Source organism: Aegilops tauschii, chromosome 7, assembly GCF_002575655.3.
Source record: "Aegilops tauschii subsp. strangulata cultivar AL8/78 chromosome 7, Aet v6.0, whole genome shotgun sequence".
NCBI classification, from domain to species: Eukaryota; Viridiplantae; Streptophyta; class Magnoliopsida; order Poales; family Poaceae; genus Aegilops; species Aegilops tauschii.
In genome coordinates, this window is record NC_053041.3 from 367505703 (window position 1) to 367532779 (window position 27077).

The following is a 27077-nucleotide window of genomic DNA, read 5'->3' on the forward strand; positions in this document are numbered from 1 at the left end:
AGAGGCTTACTTGGGACATGTTGTGGTCTATGTATTCACACATGTATTACGGTTTCCAGTTAATACAATTATAGCATGAACAACAGACAATTATCATGAACAAGGAAATACAATAATAACCATTTTATTATTGCCTCTAGGGCATATTTCCAACATCTACCCCATTCCTGCGGCAACATGGAGGGAGGGGGAGGGGACTCTGTGTGGGAAGCGGCGGCGGAGGGAGCAAGATGAGGAACGGTCGTTAGGCTTGCGAAGGAAGAAGATGGGAGAGCGGGGCGAGTAACAGGTGAATCGTGCCGCTCTGTTCTTCCCCGATCTTAAAGGGGGAAAGTGGGGCAGAGGCGCGACACTTCAGAAAGTTACCGTTTGACCTTAACTACAACAGTGCCATGACCCCACGACGCGCAGTAATTGCGCAAAGTGGACGTTGGATTGACTGGTCGCCATGGCGAAATGACGCACACAGCCCTATCCTGCCACGTGCCCGCGCACTGTTTGGGGCCTAACCCAACGTGCCACGCGACACGTGTGGCTCAGGCCCGGGGGCTTATGTCGAGGAAAATATACAGGGGCATGCATTTTCCCCTGACTCGTGCACGGACAAGCCAAGCTTAAGTCAGAGATTGAAGGACCAAGAGATTTGAAGAATGAGCATGCAGTTCAGAGGGACCAAGATCAAGCCAGAGGAGCGAGATATCGACAAGAGAAGGGCCTCCCTTGCCTGGCAGGCGAGCCCGGCAAGGGGCGAGGCCACCGCCAGAAGCAGGCAACCAGGGCACCCCGGCAAGGTCTGCCGGGGCTCGCGGGGGCAGAACCACCCCACCAACCACTCAAGCATGACCCACATCGTCAATCAGTGCTGTGTCAAGCCGCAGGGTGATTAAGTGGCTACTTTTTGCCACATGGCAGCCATTTTCTACAGAAGAAACCCACAGATGACACCCGTCCTGCGACGTGTCAAGGGAACAGGCGCGGAGCTGGCAAGATAGCCCGGCATGCCTTGTCAGGCAACCAGTGATGTGACAGAAAGCGGTGCATTTAATGCACCCTATCAGCCTGTAGAGTTGGGTATGACAGCACTGTTTGCTATCATATCAGTGGATAATGACTACTTTTCCATTGTGGTGACCCCTTGATCTATAGAAGGAGGCCCATGGCACCCATAGGAAGGGTTGGAAAGTTGACGAACCCACACCACCATACGTGCGTAGTTACTACGGCCCTACGGCAATCTCTGCCGGGCAAAGTGTACTGCGTTTCACCATCCCCATTTCACCATCCCTAAGGCAGGAGTAGGGTCTTACACCTCGCGGCGGCCCGAACCTGGGCAAATTGCTTGTGTGCTCTCTGTCATGCTGCCGTGCGCTCGTCTGCTCTTTGCGCAACACGACGTCCCCCTGCCGAACCAGCAAAGGGGCCTCCTGGTCCTATAGTTGGCCGTGGATATCCCGCGACAGCAAAAGTTTCTGTTTTTCAGCAAGATCAAATCAACTATTACCGTAACTATCCCAAAGGTCTTACTTGGCACAAACACTAATTAAAACATAAAACCACATCTAACCAGAGGCTAGATGGAAAATTTATTCCAAAACAGAACCTAAAAAGCAAAAACAAAAATAAAATTGGGTTGCCTCCCAACAAGCGCTATTGTTTAATGCCCTCAGCTAGGCATAAAGCAGGAATAGATCTAAGTATTATCATCTTTGGTAAGCAATCCATAAGTGGCTCTCATAATAGATTCATAAGGCAATTTAATTTTATTTCTAGGGAAGTGTTCCATGCCTTTCCTTAATGGAAATTGAAATCTAATGTTTCCCTCTTTCATATCAATAATCAGACCAATCGTTCTAAGGAAAGGTCTACCAAGAATAATAGGACATCTAGGATTGCAATATATATCGAGAACAATGAAATCTACCAGCACATAATTCCTATTTGCAACAATAAGAACATCATTAATTCTTTCCATAGGTTTCTTAATAGTGGAATCTGTAAGATGCAAATTTAAGGAACAATCATGAAATCCACGGAAACCTAACACATCACATAAAGTTTTCGGAATCGTGGAAACACTAGCACCCAAATCACACAAAGCATGGCATTCATAATCTTTAATGTTAATCTTAATAGTAGGTTCCCACTCATCATAAAGTTTTCTAGGGATAGAAACTTCCAATTCAAGCTTTTCCTCAAAAGATTGCATCATAGCATCAACGATATGTTTAGTAAAAGCTTTGTTTTGACTATAAGCATGAGGAGAATTCAACATGGATTGCAACAAGGAAATACAATCTATTAAATAGCAATTATCATAATTAAATTCCTTGAAATCCAAAAGAGTGGGTTCATTGCTATCTAAAGTTTTGACCTCTCCAATCCCACTTTTATCAATTTTTGCATCAAGATCTAAAAACTCCGAATAAATGGGACACCTTCTAACTAAAGTGGACTCATCTCCAGTCCCATCTTTATCAAGATTTATATTAGAAAACAAATATTTAATAGGAGTCACGTCAATCACTTTAAGATCTTCATCATTATTCTCACGGAAACTAGAAGACCACGTTTTTATAAACCAATCTTTTTTAGCACACGTCTTAGCGGTTCTTTCTTTGCTGTCATCAATGGAAATTCTCATGACTTTGAGAGACTCATTGATATCATGCTTAGGTGGAATAGATCTAAGTTTCAAAGAATCAACGTCAAGAGAAATTCTATCCATGTTCCTAGCCAAATCATCAATCTTAAGCAATTTTTCTTCAATCAAAGCATTGAAATTCTTTTGCGAACTTATAAATTCTTTAACACTATTATAAAAATCAGAGGGCATCTTACTATAATTTCCATAAGAATTGTTGTAGGAATTACCATAATTATTAGAGGAATTACTAGAAAACGGCCTAGGATTAAAATTACCTCTATATGCGTTATAACCAAAATTGTTCCTACCAACAAAATTCAGATCCATAGATTCATTATTGTTTTCAATCAAAGTAGACAAAGGCATATCATTAGGATCAATAGAAGCACTCTTGCTAGCAAGTAATTTCATAAGCTCATCCATCTTTGCACTCAAAACATTAATCTCTTCAATCGCATGCACTTTTTTACTAGTGGAAGATCTTTCAGTATGCCATTGAGAGTAATTAAGCATAATATTATCTAGGAGTTTAGTAGCTTCTCCTAAAGTAATTTCTATAAAAGTACCTCCCACGGCCGAATCTAAAAGATTTCTAGAAGCAAAATTCAATCCGGCATAAAAGTTTTGTATGATCATCCATAATTTCAAATCATGAGTGGGGCAATTTCTAATCATTAATTTCATCCTCTCCCAAGATTGTGCAACATGTTCATGATCAAGTTGCCTTAAAATTCATAATATCGTTCCTAAGGGAGATGATCTTAGCGGGAGGAAAATACTTGGAAATAAAAGCATCTTTACACTTATTCCATGAATCAATACTATTTTTAGGCAAAGATGAAAACAAAGTTTTAGCATGATCTCGAAGTGAGAACGAAAATAGCTTCAATTTAACAATATCATTATCCACATCTTTTTTCTTTTGCATATCACACAAATCAACGAAATTATTAAGATGGGATGCGGCATCTTCATTAGGAAGGCCGGAAAATTGATCTTTCATAACAAGATTCAGCAAAGCAGTATTAATTTCACAACATTACGCATTAGTAGCAGGAGCAATCGGAGTACTAATAAAATCATTTTTGTTGGTTTTGGAAAAGTCACACAATTTAGTATTATCTCTAGCCATCGTGACAAGCAAGCAATCCAACAAACGAGCACACAAAAAGCAAACGAAGAAGACGAACGGAAGAGGGGCGAAGAAAAGGCAAATCTTTTCGAAAATTGTTTTAGAAGTGGGGGAGAGGAAAAGGAGAGGCGAATGGCAAATAATGTAATGCGAGGGATGAGAGTTTATGATGGGTACTTGGCATGTCTCGACTTGGCGTAGATCTCCCCGGCAACGGCGCCAGAAATCCTTCTTGCTGCCTCTTGAGCTTACGTTTCTTTTTTCCCTTGAAGAGGAAAGGGTGATGCAACAAAGTAGAGTAAGTACTTCGCTCAGCTTTTGAGAACCAAGGTATCAATCCAGTAGGAGACAACGCACAAGCCACCGAATACCTGCACAAACAAACACCAACTTGCACCCAACGCGACAAAGGGGTTGTCAATCCCTTCACGGTTATTCGCAAAGTGAGATCTGATAGAGATGGATAAACGGTAAAGTAATATTTTTGGTATTTTTGGTTTATGGAATGGAAAGTAAAAGATTGCAAAGAAAGTAAATAGGAAACTAAAATTGTAGGTCAGAAACTTATATGATGGAAAATAGACCCCGGGGCCATAGGTTTCACTAGAGGCTTCTCTCAAGATAAAAAATATTACGGTGGGTCAACAAATTACTACCGAGCAATTGATAGAAAAGCGCATAATTATGACGATATCTAAGGCAATGATAATGAATATAGGCATCACATTCGTAACAAGTAGACTGACTCCTGCCTGCTGATACGTCCATTTTGCATCATGCTTTTATATCGATATTTATTGCATCATGGGCTGTTATTACACATTATGTCGCAATACTTATGCCTTTTCTCTCTTATTTTACAAGGTTTACATGAAGAGGGAGAATGCTCGTAGCTGGAATTCAAGGCTGGAAAACGAGCAAATATTAGAGACCTAGTCTGCACAACTCCAAAAGTCCTGAAACTCCATGGAAGTCAGTTTTGGAATATATTAAAATATTGGGCGAAGAAAGCAATAGAGGTGGGCCACACCCTGTCCACGAGGGTGGGGGCGCGCCCTACCCCCCTGGGCGCGCCCCCTACCTCGTGGGCCCCTTGGCAGGCCTCTAGTGCCCATCTTTTGCTATATGCAGTCTTTCGTCCTGAAAAAATGAGAAGGAAGCTTTCGGGACGAAGCGCCGCCGTCTCGAGGCGGAACCAATCTAGGGCTCCGGCGGAGCTGTTCTGCCAGGGAAACATCCCTCCAGGAGGGGAAAATCATCACCATCGTCATCACCATCGATCCTCTCATCGGGAGGGGGTCAATATCCATCAACATCTTCATCAGCACCATCTCATCTCAAACCCTAGTTCATCTCTTGTATCCAATCTTTGTCTCAAAACCTCAGATTGGTACCTGTGAGTTGCTAGTAGTGTTGATTACTCTTTGAATTGATGCTAGTTGGTTTATTCGGTGTAAGATCATAAGTTTAGATCCGTCATGCATATTAATACCCCTCTGATTATGAACATGAATATGATTTGTGAGTATTTACGTTTGTTCCTGAGGACATGGGAGAAGTCTTGCTATAAGTAGTCATGTGAATTTGGTACTCGTTCAATATTTTGATGAGATGTATGTTGTCTTTCCTCTAATGGTGTTATGTGAACGTCGACTACATGACACTTCACCATTGTTTGGGCCTAGGGGAAGGCATTGGGAAGTAATAAGTAGATGATGGGTTGCTAGAGTGACAGAAGCTTAAACCCTAGTTTATGTGTTGCTTCGTAAGGGGCTGATTTGGATCCATATGTTTCATGCTATGGTTAGGTTTACCTTAATACTTCTTTTGTAGTTGCAGATGCTTGCAAGAGGGGTTAATCATAAGTGGGATGCTTGTCCAAGGAAGGGCAGTACCCAAGCACCGGTCCACCCACATATCAAATTATCAAGGTAACGAATGCAAATCATATGAGCATGATGAAAACTAGCTTGACGATAATTCCCATGGGTCCTCGGGACCGTTTTCCTTTATATAAGAGTTTGTCTAAGCTTGTCCTTTGCTACAAAAAGGATTGGGCCACCTTGCTGCACCTTATTTGCTTTTATTACTTGTTACCCGTTACAAATTACCTTATCACAAAACTATCTATTACCGATAATTTCAGTGCTTGCAGAGAATACCTTACTGAAAACCGCTTGTCATTTCCTTCTACTCCTCGTTGGGTTCGATACTCTTACTTATCGAAAGGACTATGATAGATCCCCTATACTTGTGGGTCATCACCTGCATCTACTACTATTACTCCATAATTGACCGACTCTTGCTTGCATCTAGAGTATTAAGTTCATAAGAACAGAGTAACGCATTAAGTAAGATGACATGATGTAGAGGGATAAACTCAAGCAATATGATGAAAACCCCATCTTGTTATCATCGATGGAAACAATACAATACGTGTCGGTTCCACTTCTGTCACTAGGATCGAGCACCGCAAGATTGAACCCAAAGCTAAGCACTTCTCCCATTGCAAGAAAAACCAATCTAGTTGGCCAAACCAAATCGATAACTCGAAGAGACTTTCAAAGATATCAAATCATGCATATAAGAATTCAGAGGAGATTCAAATAATATTCATAGATAAGCTGATCATAAATCCACAATTCATCGGATCTCGGCAAACACACTGCAAAAGAGTATTACATCAAATAGATCTCCAAAAACATCGAGGAGAACATGATATTGAGAATCAAAGAGAGAGAAGAAGCCATCTAGATACTAGCTATGGACCCGTAGGTCTATGGTAAACTACTCACGCTTCATTGGAGAGGCAATGGTATTGATGTAGAAGCCCTCCATGATCGAATCCCCCTCCGGCAGGATGCCGAAAAAGGCCCCTAGATGGGATCTCACGGGTACAAAAGGTTGCGGCGGTGGAAAAATGGTTTCGTGGCTCCCCTGGAAGGTTTTGGGATATTTGAGAATATATAGGCGGAAGAAATAGGTCGGTGGAGTCACGAGGGGCCCACAAGGGTGGGGGGCGCGCCCTACCCCCTGGGCGCGCCTCCTGACTTTGTGGCCACCTCGTGGCTTTCCTGACGTGCACTCCAAGCCCTCTTGATGTCTTCTGGTCCAAGAAAAATCATCGCGAAAGTTCCATTCTGTTTGGACTCCATTTGGTATTCCTTTTCTGCGAAACTCTAAAACAAGGGAAAAAACAGGAACTGGCACTGGGCTCTAGGTTAATAGGTTAGTCCCAAAAATAATATAAAATAGCATATTAATGCATATAAAACATCTAAAACAGATAATATAATAGCATGGAACAATAAAAAATTATAGATACGTTGGAGACGTATCAGATGTCTGTTTCCCAACTTCGAGGCGACACACATCTATACCCCTATATAGTGTGCGAATAACTTTTGAAAGTTGGTTGTTGGATGAAGCCAATCCGACGGTACAGAGATGGCAAATCAGAGCACTACTGGCCGTTGGATATCATCTACATTCCACCAGATTCTGCCACATGTACAATCTAGAAGACTCCATGGTTGAACTTAAGCATAATGCACTAACCTCAAAACACAAGCACTTCTCCTTTGTTCTAGAATCTTCCATATCTTAGTAGCCCAAATTTTTTTTCGAAATGAATTGTCACTTTTTATTTTTACTTTATGCTTTAGAATGCACAATTCCATGAATCTTAAAATAGATTTTTTTATAAAACTAATTGATTTTGGATGAGATGAACTATAAGAATTAAACGAACATCCACATCATGCATATATGACACAAAGATTACATGCTATAGTGTGGTATTTATTCATAATTTAGTTACCAAATCTCATGCGTGCAATGCACCTGTACCTTACTAGCACTAGTAGGGAAAAGGCTAGCAGCAACGCGGGTTCTAGGTATATCAGTAGCGTGGGGACCGGCGCTACTAATAAGTCTCTATAGCTAACCCATAGCAGTAGCGCGTGCACACCCGCACTACTGCTATACAAGTGTAATAGCAGCGCGCTTCGTTGAAGCTCGCTACTGCTAATAGCTCTAGCGCGCTTTGCCGGGACGCGCTACTGCTACTGTGGTGCTGCTACTAACTTTTCTCCACTCGCTACTGCTAATTTTAGTAGTTTTTGTTTTTTCTGCACATTTGTTTTGTATTTGAACAGGCTTTATACAAGAATCTTTAGCAGATACAAATGTCATCATGATACACAAACAAATGGCTGCGAGACCACAAATGTAATCATAGCATATACATACAAATAGTCTCATCATAATCATCATCCAATACAAAGTGGTATCTTGTCATCATCTCAAAAATAGCGATACATGCAAGTCTCAAATACTTGCAACTACAACGTCATCCATCTAAACAATGGTTTACGCGAGAAGAGCTATCACTATGAGTGAGAGCGGAACTATGCAGTACATGAGGCGGCGGTTACGAGTCCTCTCTCGCGCTAGCGTGACCCTCAAGTAACTAGCTTCTCCTTCTTGTCTGCTTTTGAAGCCTTTATGGCTGGTGCCCGAGACCCCATTCACTTGCGCCTGACACTCAGGCCACTGGTTGTACACCCCTGGAACCTTCCCTTTGTACACGACATAGCACCGCCATCTCGCCATCAAGAAACTAGGTACTTGTTAGAGATGCATGTTCATCAACAGGATGTACAATCATATGCAACAAAATATATTAGAGCAACACGAAAAAGAAAGGATTAATTAGCAACTAGATGCAACATATAGTACGCAAACTAATTAACTAGAGGTACGCAGGTAATCGTACCCAAACAAACAAAGTAGCGTTATGCAAGTTCGGCAGGGACCGTGGACATCACAAAGTTTCATCGCTACAGAAAGTATACAAGTTCAACCGACACATATCATCATCATCGGCATCATAAATCACTAGAAGTTCCATCCTTCCATATCATCGAGGATGGACCCTAGCTTCTTGAATGGCGTGAGGTCTTGATGTTGCATGCCTATGCGAGTTCGGACGTCAGCTCGCGATATAGGGCCGTGGTGGAACATCCCCTTCTCATCGACGACTTCTTTCATGATGATCGTCACAATGTCCCTTTGGATGCGAAAGAAGTCATCTCTAAGTTTATAATCCGCTTCTCCATGAGATTCTAGCCACTTGTGGATATGATCATCATTTCTGCTTGTCATGCAAAGCTTTTGGTGATCCGTGTTGAACTCAATCATGAGATGGAGGATGTAGAATCCATCCTTCTTGCTTTGTTTTGGGACATGGATGCAGCAGAAGTTAGTTTTATGCGCGAAACCCATCTTCTTGTTCCTTTGTTTCCTGATCTGCATGTGGCCACCTCTAGTGCTAAAGCCTTGGAGAGCATCATCTAGAATATTCATTATGTGGGTGTAGTCCTTCTTCTCGTAGTCTCTGGAAGGGTCGAAATACATGGCGCGGGAGACTCCCGGGTAAAGAACGATAAGGACGGCGCGCCCGTTGCTACGGGGAAAAGACACCTCAAATTATTCTCCATATGAGCGAGAAGGAATGATGGAAATGTACGAAAGGGTTGTCCGGAACTGACTTACTTTGGATGATAAGGCAGGAGGACAATTTCCTGGTCCTTATTCTGTACCATGAAGTTTTGGAGGTAGTCCCTAGCAGTTTCATGCTCAAAGTCGCCGAGACTCAAGAAAGACTCATGCATGTAGTACGGATCCGCCACACAGATTTGCGAGACATCTTCTCTCTTCATGATGGAGCTCATATGTAGCGCAAAAAGGCGGACGATTGTAAAATCGAGCCGCCTTGTCAGAAACATCTCAAAGATATGGTCAAACCGCAGGAAGAACACCTCCGCGGGTCGTGTGTCCACGTAGCACTTCCCCTCAGGCACACGAGCGGCGTATGTCGGATATCCTGGATCCTTCGAGGCAAGTAGGCTTTTCTCAGTCGACAGCACATGGTCGTGCAGTCTCCTGAGATCCCCTGATAGTGCCTCCAGCGGTTTCTACGGTAGCATCGGCTCGCCCATGAGATGGAACATGGCCGCACCTTTCATGGGTACACGCTCTTCAGAATCCATCATCTGGCTGCTATGTGCTCTAGCTTGTTTGGAGGCAACTATCTTCCCCGATCTCTTCCTCTCCTTTTTCTTGGGCACACCTTCCAGACCCTTCCTTAATCCCTGCCCCAGTGTTCCCGGGCTAAGCACTGTACGACCCTCGGCTAGTTGAGCCTGTGTTGAGGCGGCATCTTCAGGCGTGTCCTATGAGGATTTCATGAAGAGAGACTTTTTGCAATCCCTGCCACGACCTTCTTGCCCGGGCAGATCATCCATATCCTCCTTAGCATGTTGATAGCCCGATTCCTCATATGGTTGACTCATCATATCTATGTCACAATCATACTCGTTTGTATTGAGGAAACCCATTGGGTCGACCTCCGTCTCATCATCCATTCTATGTTCTACAGGACCGATTACATTAGCCAGTACTATTGCACCCCCTTCATCACGTCGTCCCGGCACTACAGGAGCTGGTAATTGCGTAGGTGGGGTGTTGGTCTCCGCACATGGTTCTTGATGTGTGGTTATTGGTGTGCTCTCAGCCGGCTCCAGACGAATAAGATTCTTCGGCCATAGCAGCACCCAACCCTTGCAGCTTCCAATCCACGGCGGGGTCTCATCGTCCTCTCCCACAGGCTGTACTGGAGGAGGTAAATGCTCGTGCCCCGATTTCACACTGGAAAAGTTAACTCTGAAGTGCCCAGCGGGGATCGGGTGGTTGTGGAACGTCGGTTGCAAGGGGTTCATTATCGTCCCCTTTCCCACGTCCACCTTCTGGCCTTTGATCAAGTAGAGTATGGTGCACGAGGTTTCTTCGGCCTGCAAACACATATGTCTGTGGCGTAAAACATCCGAAATGCAATGAAAATGGAATATTCGATATATATATATATATGTTGGTGCGACATGTAATTACCGTGAGGGCGTCGAGCTCAGTCAAAGACGAAGGCCCACCTAGCACGCCAGAGACTGAGGAGGGGCTGCTATGAGCGGGAGCGACTTCCAGAGGAGGCCCGATTGCGTGAGAAAGTGATGGTGCGGTGGTATTGTTGTTCATGGAGTTGCTCTCGACGAAACTTGGCAACGGGAAATCATGTACCGTCTTCTCTGCATTTTCCTTCGTCCAGTTGATGATAGCTGGAACCAAGTTAGTAGCGAAATCATTTCTGCAGGCAGTTACAGCTGCATTGACTGCCTGTTGTAGCAACTCATTTTTCTCCTCGGTTATTTTTTTCGCGTCCTCAGCTGCTTTTTTCTCGACCGCAAGCTTCACCTTCTCGTTGATGTCCGCCTGACTAAACTTCTTTTTCCTCTTCTTGGCCTCCGGGCCCTCGTTGTAAAACACCTTCCACGTGCCGCCGTCTCCAGTGCCGTGCACACGACCATATTGCGGCCGCTTGGCCAAAGGGAGTCCCTTAAGTTCATTCAAGGCCCGGTTGAGAGGGGTGTCCCACTTGGGCCTCATCGGAGAAGTAGGGCTTTCGGCTGCAAGCTGGTGTTGCTTCTCCTGCAGAAGGAGCGTGAATCATTTAGGAATGTGTAGTCGACTAGATATGGAGCTAAATGTAAGCTGGTAAAAGAATAATTACCCATAGTCTAATCAATATTCTCGTGATCTGGTCCGTGTAAAAAACCTTCTTTTCCTTGTCCCACTTGTAGCGGGCCCTGATGAAGTCACGCTCCAAGGGGTTGGTGAACTTCGCGAAGGGGTCTGGGATACCCGCGGCTTCACGTTCCGCATCCTCCTTATCCCATATGGGCCTTTTACCGAGGTAGCCATGGCTTCCGAGGCAATGCTTCCCCGTGTTCCTTTGCTGAAGGCTCTTGAATTTCGCAGCCTTAGATTTGGCTGCCTCGGTAGTGCAAGTGTCCTTGAAATTTTCGAACTCCTCTTCCGTAAGTGTCAGATTTTCCTCCGGAATCTTGGACAGGGGTTCCTCAGCCTCAATAGCTCGTTTCACCCTCCCTTTCCAGGAGGCCCAATCATTGCTGAACATGCCCATGGTGTGATTGTTAATATTTTTCATCTTCGGATCATCCCACGGTTCTTTTATGTTATCATCCCGGTCGGGGAACTTGAATCTCTTGTGCAACTTCGTCAGGAGCAACTGCGTCAAATGTTCTTTACTCCTTAAGTCATCGTCGTTGATGCTCGCGCATTCCCGTGGGATGCATCCTACTTGGTTCCCATAGCACTTGCGAGGTTCTTCCGGCTCTAATGGCTCAAACTTGACAGGTGCCATCTTTGTGATCACCAGTCATCCAATCCCTAGTTTGTTAGGTTTTCATATCCTCTGCTTCTTCTGCTTCTTCTTTTCGGTAGCGGCATCGGCGCCGGTACCTTCCCCGTCGGCATCTTCCTCGCCGGTACCTTCCCCGTCGCTCTCGGCGCCACCATCGGTGTCGATGTCGGCGTCAGTACCATCATCGAGGCCGACCTGCAAACCTTGACTTTGCATTTTCTTACCAGTCAAAAAGTCGAGGTACTCTTGTTCAACCTCATAATCCATTTCGTCTGCATCTTGGTCAGAAGACCCAGTTTCTTCGTTGTTCGACATGTTTCCTATGATTAAGTCTCCTCGTTTAATTCTAAAACTATGAAAAAATGAGAAATGACATAACAAAGAAATCTATGTTTGCCGGAATGTCGTTTCCCAGCACTCGATCTGCCTACTATATAGAACAAATCATGCCAACATTCACGGAAAATTTCGGCATGACCTTTGCTAAAAAATGGACATATCGAGCGCCTGAAATTCACCGGAACGGAAATGAATCAACATTCCGGCGTAACATAGGCCACTCGGATCATTTACCCTGCACATAATCTTCATGTCCAAATGACATGTCCAAATTTCCAAATATGACATTTCCAAATATGACATGTCCACTTCAAATTTGCATATAAAAGGAAGAAAAATATAGAATTTGAAGAAAAAACCTAGCTAAATTCATAACTAAATATATAACCTAATTAACCATCTGCCCTAACTAAAACCTAACTAAATTAACCAAAAAACCTAGCTACCAGAGAGAGGAGGAGAGGTGGGGGGCTTACAGAGGGTGCAGGCCCGACGAAGGCCGAGGTTGGGAGGGGTCGGGGTCGAGCGCCGGGGCCGGAGCTGGGGTCGGGGCCGGGGCCGTGGGCGAGCGCCGGGGTCGGGGTCGGGGGCCGAAGCCGGCGCCGGGGTCGGTCGGCGTCGGGGACGGGGGCGAGCGCAGAGGCGCGGCGAGGGCTTCGGCGGCGCGACGGGGGAAGAGCGAGTGTGGGGATTTGGGGGAAAAGAGGCGGGATGAAGAGCGGAGTGGGGATTTTCGGGGTTAAGTGGGCATAGTAGTAGCGCATTTAGGCAGAACGCGCTATAGCTACTCCATGTAGCTATAGCGGTTTCGTGTAGAAACCGCTACTGCTACCTTGAATAGCTTTAGCTCTTTTCTCAAAAAAGCGCTACTGCTATAACCAGTACCTATATAACAGTTTTCCCGTTTGTTTCCTTCTATTTTCTTTTCCTTTATTTTCTCTCACTTTTTTTTTCCGAGAGCAGTTAACGAAGGGAATTGAAGGCGATATATATTGCATCATTTGACGGTTAAATATATATACAAAATAGCAACATATATATTACATCATCGGACCCATGCATAATATCGGCTAAGTGTGTATACAAAATAGGAACATATATATTACATCATTTGACCGATAACATACGGTTCCTCAGCGTTGACGTTTTCGTTTTTGAGTCAGCTTCTTTCCCTTCTTGTTCATTGAAGAATAATTGAGCCCCTCATTGTGACTTTGCCTTTTCCATGGAGTACGATTTTTCTTAGGTAATGTAGTATTGATTCTTCTTTTGACGTATACTTCATCATCGTGTTGTGCAGTCCAGAGTAGTCAAGCTCCCAGATCTCCTCGACCCTTCCGTAAAATCTTTCAGTTGCACCGTTGTCGCTGCCGGTCATGCATTCCATCGTCACCCCTGAGTTCTGATCATCACTGTCCATATCTTTGGCCTCCGTGTAGAACGTGTATCCGCTGATATTGTATGCCTAATAGGTTAGGAGGTTGGGCGAGGGGCCATGTGCTAAGGCGTATATGAGCAATCTGTCCTTAGAGCCCTCCTCCGGGGAATTAGCAATAATATGCTCTTTGAACAAATGCAGGAAAGTGGAGTTGTGCTCTCTAGTAACTTCGGCGTCCGTCCTGCATACCTCCCGGTCATGATACTTCTTTGCGATAATTTCTTTGTGCAGTGCCACGAAAGGATCTACCTCGTCTAGGTGTTGTAGCACTACCAAGTTTGCTATGACAAAGTCTCTGCGTCAATCTGAGTATGCCACGTGCAGTTCCCTGCGACCGTTGGAGTGACCTTCTCCTTCGAGCCTCCCATCGTGCTTGTTAACAGGCAAACCAACACTAACATCAGGCGGCTGGTCTGCGCCATATAGAAAATTCTCGCAGAAAGAGATGCACTCTTGTGCCAGATAGCCCTGGCCGATGCTTCCATCCGGACGGGACATGTTACGAACTAATCCTTTGATGATCCCATTCATCCTCTCAAACGGCATCATGTTGTGCAGAAATGACGGCCCCAGGTCTATTATGTCGTCCACAATATGGACACACAGATGCACCATCACGTCAAAGAACGCGGGCGGGAAGTACATCTCAAGCTCATTCAGTATCACAATGATCTCTTCCTGTAGCCTTCGGAGCTGCTTCAGACTGATCGACTTTCGAGAGATGACGTCGAAAAATTTGCAGAGACCAATAAGCGTGTCACGGATGTGCTTGTCCATTATCCCTCTAAGGGCAACAGGTAGTATCTGCGTCATCATCACATGACAGTCATGGGACTTCATCCTGCTGAACCTTTTCTTGTCCGTGTCTAGATATCTGCTTATCTTGCCACAGTAACCGGAACTAACTTTGACTCCGATAAGGCACTTAAAGAATTGACCGATCTCAGCCTCACTTAAGGTGAAGCAAGAAGGGGGCCAATAATCCTCTTTCTTTATTTTCTTGCCCTTCTTCTCCCGAGCCAATAATCCCAGAACACAGACCTCGTCTTCCATACCTTGAGCAGCGGCTCCGGCGCCTTTTTCATCGTCTTTCCCGGCGCAGGGCACTCATTCCAGTTTTTCAACAGCTCATCGATTTCGGCACCGCTCCGCTTACGTGGAGGTCCTCGATGCTTAGCGTGACCATTGAATAGATCTCCACGGTTTCTCCACAGGTCGTCCTGTTCGAGCCATCTTCGATGCCCCATGTACACGATTTTCCCAGACCCGCCATCTTTCCTTGACGTTAGCTGCTAAGACATCGTATCATCCATGCGCCACGTGCATCCGCAATATCCATGGCACACCTGGCCTGCGACATATCCGTAACCGAGATAGTCGTGCACCGTCATGATCAGCGCGGCTCTCATGTAGAAATACTCGCCTTTGCTGGCGTCCCATGTCTTGGCCGGTGTTTTCCATAAAGTGTCTAACTCCTCTTGAAGTAGCCCCAGATACAAATTAATATTATTTCCTGGTTGTTTCGGCCCTTGAATAAGCATGCTCATGTGAATGTACTTCGACTTCATGCACAACCTGGGGGGAGGTTGTACATCCATACAAACACGGGCCATGTGCTATGGTTGGTGTTCTGGTTGCCAAACGGATTCATGCCATCGGTACACGTGCCGAGCATGATGTTCCTTGCATCACATTCGAAATACCGATAGAAGCTGTTCAACGCTCTCCACTGGCTTCCATCCCTGATGTATCTCAGCTTCGGATCATCTCCATCGTCGGGCTTCTTCCTCTCCGCGTGCCAGCGCATTAGCTTTGCTTCCTTGGGATCTATGAAATACCGCTGGAGACGGGGAGTGATCGGTAAGTACCATACAACTTTCTAGGGACATTTCTTCCCTGCCTTCTTGTATCAAGAAGCATTGCACAACGGACAGCTTGTTTTTTCCGCGTGCTCCTTCCGATAAATTATGCAATCGTTGATGCATGCATGGTATCTAACATGCGGCAGATCAAGAGGGCACATGATCTTCTTGGCCTCATCAACACTAGTAGGACATAGATTCCCCGCGGGAAGAACATCCTTTAGGTACTTGAGATGCTCATCGAGGCTAGTGTCGGTCCATTTGTTTTTAGCCTTCGTCTTCAGGAGTTGGAGCGTGAAACTCAAGCGGGTCACCTCAGGATTGCAGCCATCATACAATGGAGTGTTCGAGTCTACCACCAGTTGCTCCAGCTTAGCCTCCTCTCTAGAAGCAGCTATCTCAGTACTCGTTTCCTTGCGAAGCAGTGCTTGAACATGAGGGTCCCGCACAATTGAACTTAGTACCAACGAACTCTGCTGCGTGGAGTCCACGTTCTCTCCGCCGCCATGTCCGGCCCCTTCTACTCCGCCATGTCCGGCACCTTCTCCGCCGCCATGTCCGGCCTCTTCCCCGCCGCCATTATCGATCATCTCTTCGTCTTGCCCCGTGTCGTCATTGCCTGCCCCGTCGGCGTCCTCAACCTCGTCATCCTCATCTTCAATTATCCACCGAGTATAGCCATCCATGAAACCAGTCATGAGCAGGTGCGCTTCGACACGACCATCGTCATAGGGGTCGAGCCAAACTATTCCTTTGCATTTTCGACACGGACATAAAACCTCTGTCCAGTTATTTTCTTTCATGTCCTGCACCGCCGACCGCAACCACCTGTCCACCATCGTTCTACTGACCATCATGAACATCTGCACGGTAATAATAAACAAATTGATTATAAAAATGCGTGCATGCATCAAAGTCATACAAAAATTCGGCATGACCTTCCCTAAAAATAGGACATATATAGATCTAGAGTTTGCCCGGAATTCGCCGAAACGGAAATAAATCGACATTTCAGCAAAACATAGGCAACTCAAAAGCACAATTTGGCGTCAACACATGCCACACACACAATTTTCATCATATTTCCCAATTATCATATCACACACACATACACATATTTCCATTTTGCAAAAGCATGAAATTTTAATCACCTCTATCTTGAGATCGAGCACACGGTGGAGATGATGATGTAGGGAGATCAAAAGTGCACAAACCTCTTTTTGACAAAGATAGATCTAGTTAGGGGGCAAATAGGTCACTTAACTAAATGCTACATCTACCTAGCTAGCTAATTTGGGAGGAGACAACTTCAACTAGTGGAGGGGGTAGGAAAAAGAGAAAGGAGATGCATTAATGGAGGTGGTGTAGTTAGCTAGGAGTAATGAAGAGAGAGAAAGGTAGGTAGAAGAGGGAGAGTAATGGGGGGAGAAGTATTGAGGAAGAAGAAGAGTGAGAGAGGGAGGATGTGGGAGGTAGGGGAAAGGGAGGAGAGGAGATGGGGGAGGGGAGGACGGGTGGAAAAAGGTGGTGGGGTGCTGTGTCTTAGCAGTAGCGCGGGAGGAAAAACGCGCTACTGCTACCAGCGTAGCAGCAGCGCGCTTTTCTCACACGCGCTACTGCTAAACGGGCCAACCGTGTGGACAATTTCAAAATTAGCAGCAACGACGTGACTAAAAAGCGTGCTACTACTATTGCATTAGCAGTAGCGCGCTTCGTGACGCCGTGCTGCTGGTAAACTTAGGTTGTTGTGTACTATCGGTGGATTTTTGTAGCAGCGCGGTTTAGACATCACGCGCTACTACTAAATTTACATCAGTAGCGCGCTTTTCCTAACCTCGCTACTGCTAATTAGCAGTAGCGCCTCTTTTTGTGCCGCGCTGCTGCTAAGATTCCGTGTATAAGGTTTTCCCTAGTAGTGTAGTATCAATAGGAAACCATCATTGTCTAACCCTTCTTGTTGTTGGGTCAAAGGGATAGATTGTGTGCCCCCCCTAATTGTCGGCATAGGATGGTATATATACCTCAGGGAGCCCACAAATATGTGCCGCGTCGATAAGCCGCACAAGGAAGACATGCTCGATAAGAACACCCTGCCCCCTATACCCTGCATGCAACCTGAAAAAGGTTTATATAATCGCCATGACAGGTCAAGTCAATCATTCTTTAATTTTTTAGAGCAAAAAATAACCAATAAAAACATAGTCTACAAATTATCAAAACAAGGATCCCAAGGTTTATATATCATTCTTTAATTTTTTAGTGCAAAAAATAACCAATAAAAGCATAGTCTACAAATTAGCAAAACAAGGATCCCAAGGTTTATATAATTGCCATGATAGGTCACTATAGAGATATATTATATCTCTATAATCACCGTGTCATGGCATTTAAATGAAGCTTGATATATGCATCCTCCCACCAGGTCACCCATCCTTGGACTACTCCAGCCCGAGCACGCTTAACTTCTGCGTTCTATTCAACTAGGCTAGCCAATGGGAAGCCACCCCTTGCTGATAGGAATTGCATCCTTGCCATTAAGGCATTTCACGCTGGTGCGCCCTATGGGACCTACTCCCTCCTATCACACACATTTGTGCTTTTAGAAACTGTGTGGGATATTTACATGGCTGGGGTGTCTCCGCTAGCCTTCGATGAGCACTAACACTGGTAGCGGGAAAACGATGGGAGAAGAGGCGGGAAACCGTTGAGAGGACTGGCGAGAAACGGTAGCCTGTTTAGAAAATGTAGTAGAGAAGGAAGCGTGAGCTAGCACGACGCATGCGCATAGTGCTTGCCCATGTACTGCATGTGCTGTCGAAAGGGCTGAGGGTTGCCGTTCGATCTGGGAACATCCAACAGCGCACACGTACGATCCGTGGGTTTTCGGTTCTGGCCAATCAGAATGCACGACTCAGTTCGCGCGTGCGGCAGGGGGGAGGAGGCATCGGCAACGGTTTGGTAGGCACACGGCATTCATGAGTGAATCGTGTGCTATTTGAAAACATTTCATGAGAAGAATCTCGGTTTTTAAATCCCCGTAAATCCAGAACTCACCCGAAAATCGTGAAACCAGGCATGGTGTCACGACATGGCACATATATGTTGAGGAATTTTTTCCGTCCATTTTGTTGCAAGTTTTATTACAAGCCTCTTAGAAACCAGAGCTTTTATCAAAGAAGCCTCGTGGTTCCGATAGGAAAATGTGTCCCCCTTGTGGGCGAAACGTAATCACTGACTCTTTTCGCCTTGTATTTTCTTCTACGGGCAACATGGAACGACATGATATCCGTGCCGAAACTTAAACTTATTCAGGGTTCGTTTGGCCTTTTTATACACTAATTGAGTTTCCTAGGCATTTAATGTCCATAATTCAAATCTGAACTACAAATACATGCTCCAGTTCACCAAAATGGATAGAAAAATTATACATGTGTCCTTGGGTGCATGTTTAGGTCCCATGCCAGGAATGGGAATGAATTACAATTGTACCAGCGTCATGGCTCATCCTCAAACATTTGGAATCTCGGGTTTTAATTCCCCATAAATCTGAAACTCGCAAGAAAGTCATCAAAGGTGGCATGGTGTCACGTCATGGCACATATATGTCGTGGTAAAAACATTGCCAATTTGGGCCAAGCTTTATTACAAACCTCTGACAAACCGGAGCTTCCCTCAAAGAAGCCTCGTGATTCCGATAGGGAAACATGTTCCCCTTATGGGCGAAACATAATCACTGCCTCTTTTCGTCCTGTATTTTCTTCTACGGGCAACATGGAATGACATGATATCCTGCTGAAATTTAAACTTATTTAGGGTTAGTTTGGCCTTTTTATACACTAATTGAGTTTCCTAGGCATTTAACGTCCATAATTCAAATCTGACCTACAAATACATGCTCCAGTTCACCAAAATGGCTAGAAAAATTATACATGTGTCCTTGGGTGCGTGTTTAGGTCCCATGCCAGGAATGGGAACGAATTACGACCGTACCCGCGTCCTGGCTCGTCCTCAAACATTTCAAATCTCGGTTTTTAAAATCCCATAAATCCAAAACTCACCAGAAAGTCATCGAAGGTGGCATGGTGTCACGTCATGGCACATATATGTCATGGTAAAACATTGCCAATTTGGGCCAAGCTTTATTACAAACCTCTTACAAACAGGAGCCTGTCGCAAGAACCCTCGTGGTTTCGATAGGGAAACGTGCCCCTTGTGGGCCAAACGATAATCGCTCCCTCTTCTAGCCTCGTATTTTCTTCTACACACAACACAGAACAACAGGAGATTCGTGCTGAACTTTGAAACAATTTAGGGTTTGTTTGACCTTTTTTATTGATTAATTGAGTTTTCTAGACATTTAATGTCCATAATTCAAATCCGAACTACAAATATATGCTCAAGTGCACCAAAATGGCTAGAAAAAAGTACATGTTTCCTTGGGGTGCATGTTTAGGTCCCATGGAACGAATGGGAATGAATTCCACCGTCTCGCCATCCTGGCTTGGCCACAAACATTGCGAATCTTAGTTTTTAAATCTCTGTAAATCCAAAACTCACCAGGAAATCATGAAACTTGGCATGGTGTCACTACATGGTTCATATGATTGTCCAATTTGGGCGAAGCTATATTACAAGCCTCTTACATACCGGAGCCTGTCGCAACCCTCGTGGTTCCGGTCGGGACACATGCCCCTCTTGTGGGTGAAACGACAATCGCTGCCTCTTCTCACCTTGAACTTTGTTTTCTATAGGCAACATAGAGTAACAGGAGTGTCGTGCTGAAATTTGAAACTGTTCAGGGTTCGTTTTGGCCATTGTATATATTAATTAAGTTTTCTAGGCATTCAATGTAGTGCATAATTCAAATTTGAACTACAAGGACATGCTCTAGTGAAGCAAAAATGGGTCGGAAATCGTACATGTGTCATTGGGTGCATGTTTAGGTCTGATTTAACGAATGGGAATGAATTACAAACTTCTCGTCGTCCTAAAACATTGAGAATCTCGGTTTTTAAATCCAAGTAAATCAAAAACTCACCCAAAAAACATGAAACTTGGCATGGTTTCATGACATGGCACATATATGACGTGGTAAAAAAATCGTCCAGTTTGAGACAAGGCGCACACATTAATTGCCAACGAAGTCCTTTTTGAAACCAATAGCTAACACGTTAATATCACAAATGGTTGTATTATATGAACGGTGTAAAAATTTAACCATACTCGATGGCGTGTGTGCAGCTGTTTGATTAGACGGGACGAGCGCAAGAAGTCCACCATGCAGGCTCGACGGGACGCGTGCGAGCAGTCCGCCGCGTAGGCTCGACGGGACGCGTGCGAGCAGTCCGCCGCGTAGGCTCGACGGGACGCATGCATCCTGTCCACCTCGCAGGCTCGACGGGACACGTGCGAGCAGCAAGGCCGCCCGTGCTCACCGAGAAGCAAGCTCTTTGACCTCCATGCACCAGCCGCCGCCCGCCTCACTCACAACTTCCCCATTAATGGGTTAATTAAAGCACCTAGACGGAGGGTTTTTGCTTCTGATCCCATGGCAGCATTTTCTTTGGTCGTGTTTTCAACTTGTATTCTGGCCTAATTTAAATTGCCACATAGGGCAACGGATAATACGACCACAAATAAAATGGCAACGAATAATAGGACGGAAATTTACAGTGGCGCGGATAATAATTGTCTTACATATTCCGGATAATTTAAAATGCCACATGCGGCAAAGCACGGAAGACACGGGGGCAAGAGAAGAAGGAAATCGTAGACAACGATCTGGATCGCTACTATCTCTACTCGTTGATGGATTGCCGGGCGACGACATCCTCCAGCTTCTTCTTCAATTCCTGACGACTTTGCTTGAAAGCAGCCACGGATTCCTCCACCTCCTGCTCATGCTCGATCCGGAGCTTCCTCAAGTCACCCATCAGTTTCTCGAGGACCGATGTCAGCGTCATCCCTGAGGCACTGCTCTGCTCATGCAGCATCTTCCAGCCGGCGGTCTCCTCCTCCTTCTCGGCGAGCGCCTTCAGGAGCTTTGCATTGTCACCCATGAGTTGCTCGACGAGGCCGGTCGCCTTGTCAACCGAGGCATCACTGATCATGAGCAGCTTCATCAAGCCGTCGACCAGCTCCTGCTATTTAATGACGCTAGCGAGAATGTTGTTGTCGCCGGCCAAGGACTTTAGGAACGCCAGCTCGTCGTGATGGCCGACGCCGCGAGTGCGCTTGTGAGAGCCCTCGCGTGCCCATGAGAGCTCGTTCGAGGGCTCTGTGGCGCGCTGGGACATCTTTGTTGTGGCTGCGGCTTCGCGGCGGGACCTTTCTAGTGCTTCCGCGGCCTTGGTCTTTGCTGTCTGGTTATATGTGCACCTGAAACTCATCCTACCGGTCATGGCGGAATGACTTGACAGGAAAGACCGGTTTTGTGGGTGATGAGTAGAGGAACTGTGAAGTAATTTTTGAGTGGGTAGTTTTAATATCCCAGTGCTAAGTGCGAACACATATTAGTTTGATAGGTGTGAACAGATTTGCAATTACTTATTGCTATGTAATCTGCAATGTGACGAGAAACAAGGTCAAAATTTATTGATGGCATGCAGAAGGTTCACCACGTGGTTGCTCACCGTTGAGGCGGCCGCGGCGCGCTCTACTCGCGTCCGTCCGCGCGTTTTTCTCGCCATTGAGGTGGCCGCGGCGTGCTCCGCTCTGGCGTCCCTGCATGTGCTCTGCTCGCTGTTGAGGCAAATTTACAATGGCAACGGTTAATAATTCTTAATAATTGTCTTACATATTCAGGATAATTTAAAATGCCACATGCGGCAAGGCCCAAAACATTCACGACCTACATACGCATACAATTGTAATAAAATATAGGGTAAAAGGCTGAGTTGGCGGCCTTCCGACGACGGTCTTCTCGGACTCCATGATGAGCATAACACTGATAACCCACAAGTATAGGGGATCGCAACAGTTTTCGAGGGTAGAGTATTCAACCGAAATTTATAGATTCGACACAAGGGGAACCAATGAATATTTGAAGGTATTAGCAACTGAGTTGTCAATTCAACCACACCTGGAGATTAATTATCTGCAAAGTGATCAGTAGCAAAGTTGTTTGATAGTTTTGATAATAGTAACAGTAGCAACGGTAATGGTAACAGTGATAGCAGTGATTTTGTAACAAGTATAACAGTGATGATAACAGTAGTAACTTAGCAGAAACAATATCAGATAAATTCGGAGGCATTGGATCGGTGACTTGTTGGATGATATTCTTCATGAGACAGTTATAACCGAGGGCGATACGGCACTAGCTCCAGTTCGTCAATATAATGTAGGCATATATTCCGTAAATAGTCATACGTGCTTTATTAAAAGAACTTGCATGACATCTTTTGTCCTACCCTCTCGTGGCAGCGGGGTCCACATTGGAAACTAAGGGATATTAAGGCCTCCTTTCAATAGAGATCCGGAACAAAGCATTAACACATAGTGAATACATGAACTCCTCAAACTACGGTCATCACCGGGAGTGGTCCCGACTATTGTCACTCCGGGGTTGCCAGATCATAACACATAGTAGGTGACTATAACTTGCAAGATCGGATTTAAAACATGAATATAATGATGATAACATATATGGTTCAGATCTGAGTTCATGGCACCTGGCCCCAAAGTTACAAGCATTAAGCATGGCAAAGTCATAGCAACATCAATCTTAGAACATAGTGGATACTAGGGATCAAGCCCTAACAAAACTAACTCGATTACATGATGAATCTCATCCAACTCCTCACCGACCAGCGAGCCTACGAAGGAATTACTCACTCTCGGTGGGGAGCATCATGGAATTGGCAATGGAGAAGGTTGGTGATGATGAAGAACGAAGATCCCCATCTCCGGAGCCCCAAACAGACTCCAAATCTGGCCTACCCATGAAAAACAGGAGGTGACAGCGGCTCCGTCTTGTGGATCACGATAATTCTTTCTCCTTGATTTTTTCTGGAATAATGTGATTTTATAGTGTCGGTTTCAGGGTCAGCAGGGCCACCAGGTGGGGACAGCCTACCTGGGCGCGCCAGGAGAGGGGGGCGCGCCCTTGTGGGTTGTGCCCACCCAGGTGCCCCTCTCTGGCAGGTCTTGGCTCCAGAAATTCTTAATTATTATATAAAAATTCCTCGCAAAGTTTCATTCCATTCTGAGAACTTTTATTTCTGCACAAAAACAACGCCATGGTATTTCTGCTGAAAACAGCGTAAGTCCGGGGTTAGTTTCATTCAAATCATGCAAATTAGAGTCCAAAACAAGAGCAAAAGCGTTAGGAAAAGTAGATACGTTGGAGATGTATCAACTCCCCAAGCTTAAACCTTTGCTTGTCCTCAAGCAATTCAGTTGATAAACTGAAAGTGAAAAAGAAAAACTTTTACGAACTCTTTTGCTCTTGTTTGCATAAATAAGCTTAAACAGCACCCAGGTTTTCAGCCAACATTATAACTAACCATGTCAACAATAACTCTTAAAGATTATACTGACTCATATCAATAACATAATCAGCTAGCGAGCAATAATAAGATATCTCAAACAGCAACATGTTGTCAAAACAACCATGATATAATATGACAATAGTGGTATCTCGCTAGCCCTTTTTGAGACTGCAAAACATAAATGCAGAGCACCTCCAAAGTTCAAGCAGCGACTAAACATTGTAATTCATGGTAGAAAAGATCCAGTCATGATGCACCCAACATTAGCTACACACAATGCATAAGTCATGGCAGCTGTGCTCTCAGGATCTAGCGCTTGTTTTAGAAGGTGATGACACAACATAAAAGTAAATAGATAGTCCCTTCGCAGAGGGAAGCAGTGATTTGCAGAGGTGCCAGAGCTCAAGTTTTAAAACAGAGGTAAATGATATTTTGAGACATGCACCTTTATCATTTACTTCACGGCCATTAGTTATCAATATCTTCCATGCTAAGCACGCTAGTGGCGGTTCCCAAGCGATAAAAGTAAAGGTTTACTCCCCCTCCACCAACAATCACACTCCACGGCTTGTCCGAAACAATGGGTGCCATCCATACCAACAATTGTCCCGGGGGAGTTTTGTTTAATTATTTGCATTTTTTTAGTTCGGGACTGGGAAACCCTATTACCGCCCTTTTCTCGTGCGATGGTGAGCGAATAAACACTCGACCTGAGAATAATCCGCTTAGCATGGAAGATACCGACCACCTCCTGTCGTTCCATGAACGATCCAGTCACACAAAAAGGATGTTTATTTGAAGTTTTTAGAGGTGGCACATGCAAATTTACTTAGGACGGTAGGGTAATACCGCATATAGGTAGGTATGGTGGACACATCTGGAATAACTTTGGGTTTAAGGTTTTGGATGTACAAGCAGAATTACAACTTAGTACAGGGGAAGGCTAGCAATTAGATTGAGAAGCGGCCAGCTAGAGAGCAACAACGGTCATAAACATGCATTATGCATAAGTAACATTGGACACTAGCATGAGTAGGATATGAAAACCATGAACATAAATATCATAGAGGCTATGTTGGTTTTGATTCAACTACATGCATGAACATGTGCCAAGTCAAGCCACTCGAACATTCAGAGGAGGATACCATATCATCATACTACATCACAATCATTTTAACACAATGTTGATATCCAAGGTAAATCATTATCCACTCCCAGCTACTTATGCATGGCATGAGAAACTATAATCTCTAATTGTTATCGCAAACATGTTTAATCATAATGGGCTGAATCATGGATACTAGGTTAAACATATTTACACAAACAAAACAAGTCGAGTTCATACCCGCTTCTCTCTGCCACGGCCAGTTCATCGAATATCATCATTATTGTCTTTCACTTGCACAACTGAACGATATGAAAATAATAATAGTGTAAGAGTGTCGTGGACTAAGCTGGAATCTGCAAACATTTTATTCAACAGGAGAAGACAAGGTAAAATGGGCTCTTTGATACGTCCCCAACGTATCTATAATTTATGAAGTATTCATGCTGTTATTTTATCATTCTAGGATGTTTTACGATCATTTTATAGCAACTTTATATCATTTTTTTGGGACTAACCTATTGACCCAGTGCCCAGTGCCAGTTGCTATTTTTTGCTTGTTTTTACATCGCAGAAGATCAATATCAAACGGAGTCCAAACACCGCGAAACTATTTTGGAGTTTTTATGGACCAGAAGGATACCAATGGGCCAGAGCAGCACCTGGGGGTGCCCCGAGGGGGGCACAACCAACCAGGGTGCGCCAGGCCCACCTGGCGTGCCCAGGTGGGTTATGCCCACCTCGGTGGCCTCCCGCACCCCTTCATTGCACTATAAATTCCCACATATTCCAAAACCCTTTGGGGTTACCCTAGATCAGAAGTTCCGCCGCTGCAAGGCTCTGTAGCCCCCAAAAACCAATCTAGACCCATTCCGGCACCCTGTCGGAGGGGGGAATCATCTCCGGTGGCCATCTTCATCATGCCGGTGGCCACCACGATGAGGAGGGAGTAGTCCACCCTCGAGGTTGAGGGTTTGTACCAGTAGCTATGTGTTTGATCTCTCTCTCTCTCTCTCTCGTGATCTATATCATGGGCTTTGTTAATATAGCCAGATCATATGATGTTTCTCCCCTCTATACTCTTGTCATGATGAATTGAATCTTTACCCTTCAAAGTTTTGTATTTTCGGATTGAATATTCAGAGATGAGAACACATGATATATATCTTGCAATATGAATACTTGAGGTGACAATTGGGGTATCTTATTGATTCACTTGATATATGTTATGGCATTCAACTCGCGGATTCCCGCGGTGATATTGGGATAATCTATGCATAGGGGTTGATGCACGTTTTTCTCCGACGGAAACTTCGGGGTCTCTTTATAGTTCTTTGTGTGGATTGAGTATTATGAACATGAATTTGCTTTGGTGTTATCTTAGTACGAACTCTTGATTAGATCGATCGGAAAGAATAGCTTGCATTATTCTAGTACGAACTCTAGGATAGATCGAATGGAAAGAATAGCTTTGAGGTGGCCTTGTACCCTACAAACAATATCTATCTTTTGTTCTTCGCTAATAGGAACTCGGGAGTGATTCTTTACTGCACTTTGGGGGATCATCATATGATCCAACTATGTTAGCACTGTTGAGATATTGCACCAGCGAAAGTACGGACCCTAGGCCACAATTTAAGCATTGCAATACCGTTTTTGTGCCCGTTTAATACTTGCTACCTTGCTGTTTTTATTTATTCAGATTATAAAAATACATTTTACCATCCATATTACACTTTTATCACCATCTCTTCGCCGAACTAGTGCACCTATACAATTTGCCATTG